Source organism: Typopeltis vanoorti, chromosome 22, assembly GCF_054136105.1.
Source record: "Typopeltis vanoorti isolate ZY-2024b chromosome 22, IOZ_Tvanoo_1.0, whole genome shotgun sequence".
Classification (NCBI taxonomy): Eukaryota; Metazoa; Arthropoda; class Arachnida; order Uropygi; family Thelyphonidae; genus Typopeltis; species Typopeltis vanoorti.
The window spans coordinates 46,543,326-46,558,623 of NC_143570.1; the positions used below are offsets into that span (position 1 = coordinate 46,543,326).

The following is a 15,298-nucleotide window of genomic DNA, read 5'->3' on the forward strand; positions in this document are numbered from 1 at the left end:
GAGCAATATTTATTAACTGATTAACATCTTGCTAGTTAAATTTATATCAGCGTAAAGTTATTCTGCAGTAAATTTCGAAGAAAATCAGTTTACCCCTGAACAAGGTTCCCTCACTGCGCAGACTAGACTACTTATGCTTTTTGCTGTTGACCTTGCATATAACCCATTTTGCGTCAGTAGATTTTCTGGCCTTAGATTTTGACCTCCTTATTGTTGTCTGTTAGCGAATGTGAAGTATAAAGTATGCTGTTAGAAAGAAAACCACAAGCATACCGCAGTCTTCTGCAGCACCATGTATGAATTGAAATTCTGAGTGTGTACCATCAATCTCTTGAGTGTCATTTGTCATGTGGCTTTCAGAAGCTAGTCGGTTATAGGTCTTGATGACTATTGTGATGTTCGATTACTGTCTTCGCGGTGTTTTAAGTATATTAGGTCCGAGAATGCATATAAAACTGATTTAAAAAAAAAAGGCGTAAACAAAAGCTGAAGGGTTTTTTTGATAAATGTCACGGTTTTGGCTAAATGCCAAATTTCCTTTTTCATTTTTGTAGATGCCAATTTTTTTAATGCACATTTGTTCAACTTACCGAAAATTAGCATTGAGAGCAACAATAAAGTTTATTATAATTTTTCAAAATTAAATTTCTGCAGTAGCAAACATAAGTTGTGTTTCTCGAACTATTTCTCGTATTTTACATGAACTTTAGTTCACTTTTGTGGGCATTACCAAGAAATACAAGGAAGTTCTTTTAGATTCGAAGTTGGTCGTGATTAATTTTGTCTCAATGAGCAACCACAAAAGATAATTTAGAAGAATTGCTTAGTCCACTTAATTCCAAGCTGGATGGAATGATTGTTGGCATAAAATTTAACTCTTGGCTGCCTGCAGATAATTGCAACTCATTATGATCACGTTCTAGATCTAAGGTATAATTGAAACTCCGTCCCTTTGACATCTCTATCTCCCCACTTTCTTTACGCTTTTACAATTTAAGAAAGCAATTTTCAACTTACAGTTACCAATAGCTGATTCTTCAACGTGTATCTCTTAAAACACGTTTTGACTAGAACAGATTGTAAACCACTTATCGAATGCATCTTGAATTCGACTTCAAGTGCACGTAAGAGAAAGGGCTTAAGGCAATCTCTTCATTATTAGAGATAAATTGTTTTATCCTTGCTTTATCTAATCGCGATGCAACAATGAATATCTCATGAGCTAACACAAAATATAAAAGTTCATGCAGAGTTTCAATTTACAAAATAGTTATTTTTGCAAAACAGAATTAAGTTTACGGGGCTTACTCTTGTCTACAGAATTACGTTGACACTAAAAACCGTGCTGTGTTTTATATGTCTAGCATGTGTGGATGTAATGTGAAAGTAGATAATATGTATGTTTCCACTATCTCGTATTATATATATATATATATATATATATATAGAAAGAAATAACTCAGCTAACGCCTTTTTTTTTTTATTCCCTTATACGGAGAGCAGGCGAGGCCATTTAGCCCTATCTAACTTTTGGAGACTGAGTGGGCAGTTCAGTCTCCACTGGTACCAATCAGAGATAGATGGCCCAAGGCTATCACTAATTAACCGGTACACAGTGAAGAGAGACGGCTCAAATGTGCCGCCATCTCGTGGTCCCTAACCCTAACACAATATATTTAATGTCTGAAATAATGTGGGACGAAAAACCCGAGTTTCCGGGAGGAAAAACCCCCTTGCCCGTGCCAGAGATCGACTAACTCGGGAACCGGTCGAAAAAAGGCTTAGAAAAATTTCCTCTAGCCGCCGACTAGACTCGAAACCAAGTTTTCCTTCGTGCGGCCAAGCGCCGTGGTATGCAAACGCCACATCTACTGAGCTACACAGGCTCTTTCTTCTTGCTTTCTTGCTAAAAAAATAAAGAGGCAAAAGGCTTCATTTCTGCGATGTAAAATTATATAAATCAGGTGGATATTAAATCCAATTTTCCAAGACATTATTCCAAAGCCGAATGCAGAAACTATGACAGTTTTGTACGAAGTTTGACCAGAGAGTTGACTATAGTGTATTATGGTAATACACTCGCCAGCATTTACGAATTGCCCTAGAGCGGATCTTATAGGAGACATGATCGCTTGCTCAAACGTCCTTTCGTAAGTTCTCTGATCAAATTTTGTACGAAACTTTTATAGTTTCTGTATTTGGCTTTGAAATAATGCTGGATTTAATATCCACTTGATTTTTATAATTTTGAAACACCAAAACGGACCAAAGAAGCATTTTGGTTCATTATTTTAGTAAATACTTTACGCTCCGACCGAGAGTTCGCTAACGAAAATTACACTTCTCCGACACTTCGAGTTCCTTAGTAGTGAACGAGAGTTTTTGCTCTCTTAAAGTTTCTCAGAAGAACTAACCAGTTCGAAACAGCTGTCAGGCTAGTGAAATCGTAACAAAATGGATCAATAAAAGGAGAACGCTTGGGCAAGCGATCATGTCTCCTATAAGGTCCGCGCTTCGGCAACTCGTAAATGCTGGCGAGTGTATTCCCTTAAGCTCTATGGTCAAATTTCTTGCAAAACTTTCATAGTTTCGGCATTCGGCTTTGAAATAGTGCTGGATTTAATATCCACTTGATTTATATAATAATTTTCCGTTTGCATGCCCTTCTTGGTGGGAGTTGTTAAACTAAGTTGCTTTTTAAGATGTCTTGAGAATATTTTGCATTCCGTTTTGAAAGTTTTAGATATATCGTTTATAAGTATCATTTTACAGTTACTTTAAATATTGGTTTATTTTTAAAAATAAAAATAATGGATTTGATTGAGCTGCATTTATTAGTATTGTTTAATATTAATGCTAATATTGTTTTTGCAGAATTCTTCATGTTTCAAGCCTTATGTATTCTGGAGGAGCTTTTAGAATCCAAATAGCATATTGAAAGATACCACAGTACATCTACACTTCGTTACGTAGGTAGGCATATTTGTGATTTTCACAGCGCATTTCATAATGTAATGTTATGATATTAAATATTTAGAGGTAAAATTAATATTTTTTTAAATTTCAGAAAGCATTATTTTAGTATAATATGTTGCATTATTATTATAAAAACAATAGTTATATTGAAAATTTAACAAAACAGTATGATTTAATTTATTTCGGTCAGAGAACTTACAATTCTTCAACAGATAACATGCACAGCATCGATCTCTTTGCCACTATTACAGCTTATTTAGGTAGTGTTTTAGAGATTTCTTTTTTTCCCAAGAAACCATCGTAGGGTAAATAATTTTTATTTTTTCTTAGGAAAGATTTATACAAGAATATTTTCTCTTTGGTGTCGTTGTCATGTTTCTGAATTAGTAAAAAAGATAAGAGTGCATGCATTATCATGAGACTGTCAAGGAAACGCGTGAACAAAACTTACTAAGCGCTACACGAAAATTTATTCAGCAGACATTGTGTTCGCCGCTGTTGCAAGATATTCAGGATATTTACCACAACGAATCCATCTGCACTTTCTCATTTGCCTACGCCCACGGTAGCATTTGACGTCACATTAATTTCCTGCTGGTTGCTTTTGAAGTACGCACAACATCCACTAATTTACTTCTCTATTTTATTCCTCGCGGTACAAAATATCACCTTCTTGTTTGCATCCTATCTCTTGTCTTCGAACACATGGTTAACGTTACTCGATATAATATCTAGCAGCTCTGCATTGTAATAAACCGACAAGAATTTATGTTATGACCGTTTCTTATTATTCCAAAAAAAAAAAACGTAGAGCATAAACTGCATTCTTTCAATTAACTTTGTTACATATTTTCTCATTAGTGAATTGAAATAAAACAAAGTGCATTGTGAAGAAACATTTCACAAAATGTGTCTGTCCAACAGAAATACGTATTTTTGTTCATAGTGATTAGGCTATAAAAAAAAAGGTATTTCCTTTTCTTTAATAATACGTTCGGGATTAAGAATCAACATATAGTATAAACAGCAAGAAAACAAAAATAGTATAATAAAAAAGGAAAACATAAAAAACAATTTGCTAGTAAATGAGCTAGAATAGTAAAACCAAGCTCATTCACTAGCAGCTTATAATAAACAAAGGAACTCGTCTAAGAAGTGAAAAACTATTTCAGGCGACGCTAACAATAGGACTTCAACATGTTACTGGAGACACCGATTTACACCTCTAAAATATGGGATATAGGTGCACAATAATCAGCCACCCTGTTGTTCCTAAATAAAAAAAGTAAGATAGTAATATGAATAGCATGATTCGGAATACAAAACATTGTAAACATCTCAGAATTATTATTTATGTATTTCCAGGCTTTTGATTAAATTTCGACAATACTTATTATTAGTATTAAGCAAAATGGTATAAAATTGTTGCTAATGATAAGTTGTCGATATTCGCGCGCAGTATCTCATAATTTGATTGTGATACATAGAACCGTCTTTAATAATTTCTCTAATCACTTTCTTACTGATTTTGATTGAACTTTATTTGAATTTTCTATGAAAATAAATTATATCTTTTATATTTGGTTATAGGAAATGATTCCAATAAATTAATCAACACACAAATATATAATTATTTCCAAGGTGTTTATTGTTTGATAATAAGCACGAAAAATTGCAATAATTGAATAACTTTAATCAATTCGACACTGAAGAATATTTTTCAAGAAAAATTAGGGTACCAAAATAAATGAGCTAATTATTTGATCTAGCTCACAATTCTACATTGATGTATTTGATTCCCTATCCTAATCACTATTTGAAATAAAAGTAAAGGCAACGCCTATGAAATGTATCGCATGGATTCAACTTGACCATCCAGTGTCAGCTGACATAAATGAATGGCAGTTATTTTTGACAGATAGTAAATTTCAATCAAAAGGAAGCATCGAGGCAAAAGACTAATTCCGTTCAGAATGTCAGGTAGAGACCTTTTAAGAATCAAAACCTCTTGCATATTCTCTTTTGAAAGGGAAAAAGCCTTCGGTAGTATCCAGACAGTTGTATAAAAACGCAATTTCCAGGTTTTGCTATTCCGTGAAGGTCACTTAAAGATGAACTTCTAACAGAGAATCTCTCAGGGAATACAAATACTATCATATATCTTGTAAGACAACTTTAATTCTTCTGTTCCTTCTGTGTTATTTCAAAACTTCTAGAAGTCTGACCAATGTAAGAAAGGCCACACGTGCATGGAATTTCATATACTCCAGGACATTCGAAGAAAGGTATCTCATCTTTGGGTGATCTTAAGATTTGTCTGATCATGATAGTTGGTTTAAAAACATGTGGGGGGTGTCAATCATAATAGAATCATCACATCTGGTTTAGCTCATCATTTCTCAACATCAAACCACGTTATAGATTGGAAAAACAGTTCTGTGTCTTACATCGAGAATTACTACAGACACAGAACTTTCAAAGAAGCAGCTGTGGTACTACGCACAGGCAATAATTTAAATAGAAATCAAGGTATTATTCTTAAAGACATATGGAAAAATCTCATCATCTCTCTCAGTTCAACAGAACTACAATATGCAAAAAACTACACAACACGTGGTCATGTACCGGATTCTGACTGAAGCGTTCGAACGCATGCACGCCATCAAATACGAGTGATCAAATGTAACAGCCTAACAGTTACTTAATGCATTTGTTTCACACCAGTTCAGCCTTTAAAATGCTAGACAGTGGCTAGTGAAACTTGTTGGCTCTTTGTATATTTTATCATTTATCTTCTGGTCTTTTAACAATACAAGTTCTTTATTTTAATACATCAGCCCAGATATGTACAATTTAAGGTATATTCCATCAAGAGAATTGGCAATTTTAAGTACAAACTCAGTCTCTTGTACATCCGAAACGATCACACAACATACACTAAAGAAAGACGTTAAGCATGAATCAAAGCAGTAACCGTCAGCTTCTTTCTAAATAATAAATGCAGTTTAAAGATGGAATTTGATCGACATAAAATGTCTAAACGCACTTAGAAGAGAACAAGAATTAAGCTAAAATATTAACTTACAATTGGATACTAAAGCGGATTAATATAAAGCCATAAACCAAATGTAGATATTGCACATTTGATTTATGGCTGTAAAGAGGATTAGATAAGGGTTTATATCATTTTGGTGTACCAACCATAGATGAGATATACTTTGGTCGTGCACAATAGCAAATAAAAAATCTTCGAAAAATAAAGGATGGATAAAATTGGATAATATAGCTAGATTAAGTAAGTATATTCCATCAAGAGAATTGCCAATTTTAAGTACAGTTTATGGAGATTTTCTCAGACTTTGCAATACAGTAAGGCAGGATAAATTATCAGAGTTAATAAAATTATATTCCCGGTTTTGATATGTGGCTTAATATATGTTATCCGCAGGAATTCATGGAGTTAAAGTGAATGATTATGAAATGTTTGTATACTGCAGTACTAAATATCAATACTCTATCGTTATTTCCAACTGACTTATTCCCTTCTTTTTGTCTAAGATATTTTGATTACTAGGATACAAGATTTTAACAAATTGTGAATATTCAAAGAAAATAAATATATCATATTCTATTTAATTATATTACAGTCTTAGACCGTATCTTACTGTTTTTCAGCTGAACGTGAAGCATATTTTATGCGGAGGTGGAAAGGTTTTGAGGGTTTGTTAATGTTTTGGCCTGAAATCAATCCAAAACTCACACAAATAACAATCTTATCAGACTTAGATTCTTTGGCTAGAATTCAAAATAACTTTAAATAAACCTGACCGCATCACCTTATTTATTTAGAGACTTCAAATGATTTGAAAAAGTTCAATATTTCTCTCTTTGTAGTTTCCAGAGTTTTCGATTATCTCATCCTTACTCACTGCACGACTGTCCTTTATATTTAGAACCTTTGGTGGATTTCCATAAAAGAGGAAGTTTATACAGAAGTAGAGATGACGTCACCCGGTATGAGACTACCATTATTGTGAGAGGCTTGAAAAGTCTTACAATCGTAATTCCCATTCACAAGTGGTATCAAATTTCAAGACATAATCTGTGAAAAGAAGCGTCCTCCCTGCCGAACATATGAAAAAAAAAAAAATTCACTGTGTTTGACAGTCGAAGACCACGGAGTTCGACAGGACATTATATTACAGAAAACTATGTGTGGCGAATTCTGCGAAAACTCCATATACTCAGGTCGTACCGTTAGCATTTCCTGAAGGTTATTAAAGTGGAGGAGACAGAGGCCCGCTACGAGTTTTGGTGGCCACAATGAAGAAGAAGAAAGTAACGTACCAATCAGCAATCAGTTTTCACTGACAGAGAATCCAAATATCGGATCTAAATTTAGGATCGATATTTTATTTTTGATGTTTTTACTTTAAAAAAGAAGTCGTTTTTATATTTATATATACTTTGATGTGAAACAAAACCTCTATGCTATTTTTTCTTGAAAAATTAATAGCCAAAAGTGTGTACTGTTCGAAGCTATGATTACTGCAGCAGATCTGTGAAGACAAACCAAAGGCCGTCTTCCGACCAAAAATAATACTTATTCTTATATTCATGTTGTGATCCCCCTTTTTGAATATACGCAATTGCATGACTGAAGGATCGGATATATGATTAAGTTTCGTATTTCAACAGATAAGAAACTTTATCTCTAGAAATTGTGGCCTGTGACAAACGTTTTTTTTTTTTATTTATATGCAAAAAACATTTGCAGAAAAATGAAAAAGTTACAAATTCTATTTTTTTTCTTTTTTAGATTATAATTATATTCTTAATTATGATCAAGAATATATAATTCTAGTAAAGGCTGTCAGCTGTTATTTTTAAGTTCTCAATGCTTTGTCTTCCCTTCTAGACAATGTCTTTTCATGTATCTTAAAAAAAAATTACAAGGATTCAAATTAGTTAAACTAAGCACTCAATAATGTTATACACTGAATATTCTTTCAAGCAATAATCATATAATCGGTTTTTTCCTTTTTGCTCGTTTCATATTTAGGACGATTCCAGTTTCATAAAACGTGCAGACAAATTTCTAAAATTAATTCGCCTTAGTTTACTGTTAAATATGTTCTTGTATCCAAGCGCCTCCTAGTGAGATGCTTATAAATGCTGTATTTATTTATTTAATGTGCTTATTAACTGATTCCCCGTCTTCGAAGTGAAATGAATTTGGCGAATTTTCCAAAAGCTTAGCTAAATTAGTGCGTCCTGTCTTATACTATACTTTAATACTATACAGGTAAATGAGAGATACAACAATTATTACAACAGTGATTACAAAGCAAGAGGTGACGAAATCAAACCCCCGTGTATAAATTTACCACTACCGCGATAAGTGAGTTTTGATGAGAATATTTAAAAGCAGAAGATCTAGCCGAAAATTAATTTGGTTGGAAACGCCACGTTAATGGAATGGTATCACCAGAAATGAATGGTATCGAACAAGACAGATGTTTCAATATTTGACCAAGAAGAAAGTGTACAATATGTAATATACAGAATCGAGTTGGACACGTCAAAGATCTGAGAGCCCATAGGAGCTTATTAATATTTCTCTTTCGTTGAAAGAAACACTGGTAAATTCTAGCAAGATATGAGTAAAGCCTATTCGGTGAATAACTACACGTGATTTCCTGTTCTTGTTAGATGCCAAGAGGCTTGACGTACCTAATTTAGTTCCTTTAGAAATAATTGGAAAGTTTGTTATTGGGGATGCTATAATGAAAGCCATCGGATAGGTATGTAAAAGTGTTTCTTACCCGGTTCATAGTTTCATCTCCACAGTAGTATATTTTATCTACAAAGTTCTTATCATTATGTTTTGAACTCCATTATTCATTGCATTAGAGTTATTTTTATGTAAAAACAGTGAAATCCGGTTAAAAAGCACTTCTGTGACCATTTCAGATTAGCGCGCTTAAAATTACTTTTGGTTAGAATAGAATAATAGAATCTATTCTTCATCAATTTACTTAATTCAGTACAATTTTGTGTACCATATTGTTCAATTTCAACGGATCTCACTCGTAAATTAATATTATTTACCATAAGAGAATCACTGTAAGTCCACGCGGTTAGCCTAGTGGCTATGCGCTTCGCAACCATATGCCTGGGGAAGGAGTGTCCTAGGTTCGATTCCCGTCGGTGACGTGAGGAGCTTGAAGGATCTTCCTCAGCCATAGCCAAGTTAGCCAGTCTTGAGCGTGGACAGCAGGGTTTTTCCCCAGTTTATTCTGGGGTTTTTCATCCCGCAAAGCAGACAAACTGGCCTTGAGAACTCAACACTACAGGCCATAGGATACACCGGGGCATAAGGCTGACCACCTTATCCTGTAAACGGAGTGAGGTCCGATGATCAATGAACCCTCGACACCGCAAGGTAAAAGAGGGTATAAGGAAGATGATGATGATGGAGAGAATCACTGTAGAGGGAAAATGTCTTCACAGTATTTAGTGCAGTTGAGAGCATTTAGTTAAAGTTTGATTTTTTTCAGATAACGATGATTAATAATAGGAATATGTAGCGATCATAGTACAGATGGTACTATTTAAACTCGCAATATCTTTATTCGATATTTCACTTTATGACATAATTTTATGATGTAGATAACTATAGCTAAATGCATAGCCCTAATCATTTACTAGTATGCATCCTCATGGAATGCATTTAATGCTGTAATTATTATCCTATGACTATTAGTAATTTGTTACTACTGGTTACTGGTAGTCATGGGATTTTGTTGCTGCTGGAGTAATGGCAACTTTATATCAACAGGTTTCCCCTAAGGTTCTATGCTGGTCATTAGATCTAATTCCACCCATACTGTTGTTTTTCTTCTGAGATACTTAACTTGAATAAGATCACATTCTGCTGCGGTTTTTGTGTCAAACACAAAAACTGCAGCAGATGCAGATCTTTTTGTGTTTTTCACAAAAACAGCAGCAGATATGCAAATGTTTCGTCTTCATTATGTCTTAATGTGACCATATCACTTTAACTATTTACTGATGTATTCAATTTTAATGATATACAATTAATTCCCACCAGTCGTCGAATTCGATTTCATTTATCAGTATGCAGATCAAGGCCTTTTGTTTTTCTGCCTTGTTTTTAACCTAACTCGTACCTCAGATTTAGATGCCTAACTGATTTAAACACACACCATTTTTGTATTTTGGCTGACTTCTTATTTTTATTCTAAATTTGTTTAACTGATATCTCACAATATTCACATTCCAATTTTTAATATCTATTTTAAATGTATTCAATTTTTCTTCATTAAAAATAGCAATCCATACTTTTCGTACTCAGAGTAAAATCAATATAATAATTTTCTTTCATGCCTTTGGTAATTTTCTTAAAATTAATGATTATCATACCAACTTTTTCAGGAGTTATTAAAGTGTCTCCATACATTAGTTTCTTTCATGTTTGCATCCTTTCTATTTCTTTTAGGGATTGTAATTATGATTAACGATTTTCTGTACTGTTTTCTTTTCCTAAATATTGTCAACATCTGGATGTCACTAAGTTACTTTAAGTTGTATCACTTATCACAAAAATATTTTTATACTTTAATGTCTGGTTCACATCAAAAAATTTAGTTTGCTTATCATAAATGAACTTAAACCTTTTTATTTGTAAGGCGTTATATCATAATTATACCAATGAAGGTTATTTTCTATTTAAAATATTTCAGCACACTCCTTCAATCTGGATCAGTTTGACTATTATTTCCTCTCATAATTACACAAGAAATTATTTATTTTCTTGTGTAATTATCCTTTCACTATCAGTGAAAGTAATACTGATAGTGAAAGTAATACTTTCACTATCAGTATTTATTGTTCGATGAAAAATCTGTTTTTTTGCCTTCTTCGTACAATAAGAGAAAATATCCATAATTTCGCCTAGCAACGACCATCTTATATTTCCTACTGGTAATTAATAATTAGCAAATTAATCAATTAGCGTGGAGTGGTAGAAATGACTGATTACATGTGACATAAAAACCAATCTAGGAACTGGTGCAATTAAAGGGTGAAATTCTGTCAGCTGTCAGTGAGAAACTTATGCTAAACATGTTTAAAATATTGCATGCTAATATTGAAAAGCATTGGAAAAGCACATAAAAACTGGAAAATAAAGCAATGTCTCCACGAGATGAATTTTTCCATTTTTGAAATGCTATTTTTTTTTTCAATTGTAATTCAAATACACGCCTTGAATTTTGCTAGGCACAACATTGAAATGTAATAGGAGATACAGAACGGATGACATCACGTGGCAAGATTAGATTGACGTAGGTGCAGTAATAAGGCTTTACAATTTACAAGCAGCAGGAACTTTATCAAGAGCGTGTGAATGTATTAGTTTCTTATTTAGAAAAGTGTCAATCGTGTGAGTGAATCCAAAATTATAATGCAAAAATATATTTTTTCCTTCCAGACTAATGCATAATTCATACCATGATAACAGTTGGTAGGTCAGAATATATTAATTTCGTAAGAGTCTTAAATGGATACATTTCCAGTCATCTGATTAATTGAAGATTGGAACTTAATTGAAGGCATTAGAATTGCTTGGCTGCCTTGTTGGATAATTTAACTAAAATTACATACACGCTGAAGTGCCAGAAATAATAACACGAAAGTCAGGCCTACCACTGGATAACATAAAGAACATATCCTAAAAAATTAGAATATTTAGTTTGAAATTGTCGTAATAGATATTGTATATTATATTATATTGTATTATTACTAGGATATGGTGTATATAGTAGTATATTACAGCAGTAACATTGTTAACATACTGTCTATCGAAAGGCTTTTTTGCGTATTTTGAAATGTGTATTGGAAAAGTTCGACATCCTGAACATCTTTTTGATGTTCAGAATTCTCTCTCAACAGCCTTACTAAAGGCAAATAATGCAACTGATTGATATTGACTTGCAATAATAGAGAAATGTTTGTAATGAAAGAAAGATAAAATGTAAAGAATTCGATTTTAAAATACTAATATTCTAATATAATATCGAAAACATTTGTTTCAAAAAAATCTTATACCCTTCAGTTCGATAATTACCTTTGAACATAGCGTTGCGTAAACCGAATCTGTTAAAGTAATATCGTAGTGGGAAGTTGTCGATGATTGAAGCTTCACTGTATTAAACATTTCTGGTAGATTTCATTAATATGCCATATTCAGCCAATTTTTACGCATTGCAATTTTTTTTCCATTACTGATGAACCAGATTTGATGATTTTGTAACTCAACAACATTAGCAATTTAATACGGCTCGTTATTTGCCGTTGTATATTTAGATAAGACAACCACATAGCACTGTTAAATCCCATGTAAACATTGACCATCCATCGAAGTAATCACATAAAGCTTTACTTTCAGAAACTCGTCTCGAATTTCATTCCATTAGGCAGATGCCACACGACTTATGAACCTGATCGATATCCGTTGAAACCACGTGGAGAGTGTAAGATGAGATGCCTAGTAACTAAGGAAGATCCTGTAATAAGGGAAATTTTAGGCTAGTAATAAAGCTGATTAATTATGATGGCCTAAGTAAAGTTCATTTCGCCAGTCATCTAGAGAAGATTTATCAGTGACAGGTTACATCTGTACTTAATAGAGACCAGATAATGTTGCTGAATATTTACAAATTTTAGCATATATTTATTATTTCCTGGAAAGGAATTCTCTCAATTTCCACAAGATTGTACTAAGTGCAGAGATGAATTCTACATGTTGCGTCAGATTTGTTGCCACCGACTTCCAATTTCAAGCATCTTGTTCAATCACATGCCAAAATTATTCGATTGGATACAAATACGGTGATTGGGGTAGAAAGAATCCAGTACAATCAAACCACTACGATGTTATTACGAGTCACGCGTGTCCGTTGACCTGCTGGTTAACATGAATCTGTGCAGTTAGTCGGCAAAAATATTGAAATTAATCAGATCATTCGCCTTGTTTTACTAGTATCAAGTAACACCATTAACGTATGCAGACTATCATTCCTTTCTTTAGTTCAACATCTTCGAAATAGTCTTAAAAACACTGTATTCTTCACGTTATATGAAATAACAGGGAATTGGGTTACTTCACTCCACGTTACCGTTCTCTGATATTAATATGTTGCAGTAATGATCATATTTTTGCTCACCTTAGCCATAATTACTTTTTGTTGTTGTTTTTGGTCAAAAATTGTTATCCTTAATTGTTTTTTTTACCACATTTGGAAATGGCGAACGATTAGTGTTCTCAGGCACATAGCTTTGCTGTCTTGTATTCAGCAGTAATATAACTAAGTGTAGCATATATATTGGTGTTCAGCTTTCTTCGTCTACCTCGCATCGATTAGTTTTTATTAGCCATATACGATGACATGATATTTCACACCATGCATGATATACTCCTACCTAAGATCCTTCGTATATCTTTAACCTAGCAAGAAACTGAACATTTTGACTGTCTTATTCCCCCTACCATTCGCTGTTCAAGTCACTTGACACTCCTCCATTCCTCTCTATCACGCTCCTGAACTCAGGGATAATATTTTTGGTAGGAGATGAAATTTAATAGTATTTTTTAAACTGAAGTTTTAGTGATCCAAATTTTACTTTTCACATTTATAAATACTGCCATCTTTCTGACTTTTGGTGGGTATAGGGAAAAATTGTTTTCTCACTTCCCTCTCTTTATAAAGCAACTGCCGTTAATTAAAAAAAAAGCGTATCATATATTATTTTACGTTTCACTCATACAAATAATACACTGATAACAATTGAACGTGGATATTGAGATACCTGATAACTTAGTTTAAAGCAATTCCTTAATTTGTTATAACACCATGAATGTGGTATATCGTGGTTCTTAAGAATTTAATAAAACATATTGAGAAACTCCTTGTAAAATATATGCCGAATTGCTCGATGATAAATGTATTATGAGGTAATGAGTGCCACACACATTCAGAAGAATTAATCGGAAAATACTTCCACACTGAGAGATTACCTATCAACTAGTCTATTTGTTTTCATGTAAGTGCGGTGATCAATGATGGCATTTAATTTCGTCTTGTTTCCTTTGCTTTAAACTGTGACTTCTTTCTACTATTTCCTCTATTTTATCTGTATTATATAAACTTTACATTCCCTCTAATTTCCTAGGTATTTTCATTTGTTCTGTATCCCATGTTTCCATTCATCCATTGGATTTTTCGCGTTTATATCCTGTAACTTAAACAGTTTATATCCTGTAACTTAAACAGTTTATATCCTGTAAACTGTAACTTAAACAACAGTCCTTGCCAAATCCGAACACTGAATCAAAAAAGTTGTCATCTTATGGTAAAACGCTCCTATCAAACACATACCAGATCACGTTTTAAACACTTTTCTCCTCGAAATTGAGAGATTTTCGTTTTCAAAAGGCTTTGCTGACATGAACTCAAAATATCATTCGCAGTAATGTTTTCTGCCAGAGAAGCAGAGAAACCCGCTAATCTTCGATATGTTGTATTGAAATTCGACTCCGTATAGACAGCCTCTTGGATCGTCGATAACATTTGCAAATGACATTTCTGACAGGCACATCCGTTTTTTTTTAACCCTCAGTTTCCAGAGATTATAAGACGCGCACACATATTGGAGAAACATGAGAGATGTATTAGTCACGTGCTTATACCAAACCATCGAATCCTTCCAATCCAATCCTTCCAAAAAACTTTCAAGAAAACAAATGATATATTGTGTGTGTGGGTGAGTGGATGCATTGAAAACCACTAGAATAATATTAAAAAACTTTTACGGACAGATTTATCGGTCTTTGCTTATTCATTTACTGGATGAATCTTCCATTTCAAATATTAATAAAATATTTATTTTAAACATGAACGTCACTAAATTACTGCACTTACATCGACCATCGGTAATGACTAGAAGAGACAAATTAATTGTTCATGTTCGTGATATCTTTCAGATGTGGTTCAATATGTCCTCCTTTCAGATTTTATAATAACTGCATTCTGTAAATGATATTTTCTTCAGCTTAATGCAAGAGATCTGCATTGATTTCATAGACCTTCATACACCACGCGTTTCAGGTGGCCTTTCAGAATGACGCGAATGAGTTTCAGTCTTCCTTATATTCACCAAATAGTCAATGGAAACAGTGAGATTATTCAAATATCACGCGATTCTAGCGCGAATTGTCTGCTGGTGGAAAGAATTTTGC

General features: G+C 33.3%; 1 long non-coding RNA gene across 1 annotated transcript in view; it reads left to right on the top strand.

The window, feature by feature from the left end:
* Positions 1-15,298, top strand: part of LOC150094395 (uncharacterized) — a 79,609-nt gene that overhangs the window by 44,993 nt on the left and 19,318 nt on the right. Inside the window, exon 2 of the long non-coding RNA XR_016550223.1 lies at positions 2,875-2,973. This is a non-coding gene — a long non-coding RNA (uncharacterized LOC150094395). The remainder of the gene's footprint in view (positions 1-2,874; positions 2,974-15,298) is intronic.